This window comes from Rattus rattus, chromosome 2 (assembly GCF_011064425.1).
Source record: "Rattus rattus isolate New Zealand chromosome 2, Rrattus_CSIRO_v1, whole genome shotgun sequence".
Lineage (NCBI taxonomy): Eukaryota > Metazoa > Chordata > Mammalia > Rodentia > Muridae > Rattus > Rattus rattus.
This window is the reverse complement of record NC_046155.1, coordinates 11,735,809-11,737,817: the sequence shown is the minus strand read 5'-3', so window position 1 is coordinate 11,737,817 and position 2,009 is coordinate 11,735,809. Positions and strand designations below refer to the sequence as shown.

Genomic DNA, 2,009 nt, shown 5'->3' with positions numbered 1-2,009 from the left:
TGTGGTTAGAGGCAGGGCCACTGCTGTAGGTCACCCCAAAGATTACCATGAGGGGATAACAGGAGAGTAGCAGGAAAAAAATCAGAGCTGCGGTGAACCAGGAGCTATTTCTAAAAGAACACTAGATACACCTCAGCAAAGGCTCCTGCAGCTTCAACGAAAAGTCGCTGGAAAGGAAGAAGGCAGAAAGAATCTTGCTTGGCTTTCAGTGGACAGAGCTGAAAAATCTGCATTAATCTCTTTATAAACAATATGAGCAGGGGGCAGGCATCTCTTAACTTTAGACTCTAATCACTTAAACAACACAAAGCTGATGAACAAATGATTTACTAACGTTGATAAATCAAAAATATTCAAATACTCATAGATGCTGAGAGATGAAAAGTAAAACATCTATGTCAACCTGCACAAGACCTATATAAAAGAAAACCCATTAACATTACATCATGGAGTTGGAAGGGTCTTCTTGGCAGTTAACAGTGACAATGGAGGGTGGAACCAATTTTCTCAATGGTATAATCTTTGATAAATTGTTCATGCTCCTGTAAATAACTCCTCACTTATGTTTCTGTAACTAATTATAATTAAACTTACTGGCCCATGTAAGAAGAAGATATGAGGGTAGGACAATTTGGGAAGAAGAGCAGAGCCAGCAGAATTGGGTGAGACAGAAGAGGACAATGAGGTATACATGAGAAAAATACATGGATGCACGAAATTCTTATAATGGAGCATGTCATTACAGACCAAAAATTAATTAAAGAACCATGCAAGCTAATGAATAAGTCAAACAAGGGTTTCCTCTTGATTATACTGCTTCTCAGCAATTTCTTATGTCTGTAACATAAGCTACTCTCTGACATATTCATTTGTGTCATATTATTTACAGTGTGATCTTAATTAATAATTTGTTTGTAAATTGTTGAATGAAACGTGACTGGAGATTAGAGTGGGAGTCTTGTTTCCATTTCTCCCTTGACATTGTCAGGGACTCATCCAAATGCCCCTTGATTGATGGAATATCCAAGCAGGTGAAACTCCACTGACAAATGTCAGCAGCATGCTCTCTCACTGCATTCTTCACAAATTACAGACTCAAGCTTTCCTATTTGCGTAAACTTGGCTTGTGCTCCAAGGTACAATGGATCTGTAGGCTTTGTGTCAGTGTATGAGAGAATGATCTTCTGGTGTTGTTATCATTAGTGTCTGACAGAAAAATTGAGGTTGAATGTGACTTTCCTATTTTTGTAAGACAGACTTAAATTTAAATGTCCAGTTTTAACTGCTTCATTCTAAAATTATGTCAATTTTCAGCCATCTTGGTGCCTTTGGAGGCCTGCTGGGAACAGGACTTCTAAAAAGAAAAAAAAAAAAAAAAAAAGAAAGAAAACAAGTATGTCTGGAAGGCTATGGCGCAAGGCCTTTTTTGCTTGCTACAAGCGAGGCCTCTGGAACCAAAGAGAGCACACGGCTCTTCTTAAAATTGAAGGTGTTTATGCCCGAGATGAAACTGAGTTCTACTTAGGCAAGAGGTGTGCTTATGTGTACAAAGCAAAAAAACAATACAGTGACACCTGGACGCAAACCAAACAAAACCAGAGTGATCTGGGGAAAAGTAACTCGGGCCCATGGAAACAGTGGCATAGTTCGTGCCAAATTCCGAAGCAACCTTCCTGCAAAGGCTCTTGGACACAGAATCCTTGTGATGCTGTAACCATCCCAGATTTAAAATAATGGAGAATAAATAAATAAAAGTAGGTTTGTAAAAAATAAATAAATAAAATTATATCAAGCCTGAGACCATTTTGATCCACTAAGATTCAAGTCATCTCTGACAAGTTCTGCTTCTTAGTATCCATTTTATTCTTACATTTGCTCTCCAGGTATTTTAATCTCTCATGGAAATTCTATTCACTGTGAAGAGGAAATGGGAAGACTTCCTTCTCTCTTATATCATGTGTCTTTTCCTGTGCCTTCCCTGAATCTGTGCCTCTATATCTCACCTTCAA

At 38.3% G+C, this 2,009-nt stretch overlaps 1 pseudogene; it reads left to right on the top strand.

Moving 5' to 3' along the window:
* The first annotated feature begins 1,395 nt into the window (after positions 1-1,395).
* On the top strand, positions 1,396-1,729 carry LOC116893662 (annotated as a pseudogene).
* The last annotated feature ends 280 nt before the right edge of the window (positions 1,730-2,009 follow it).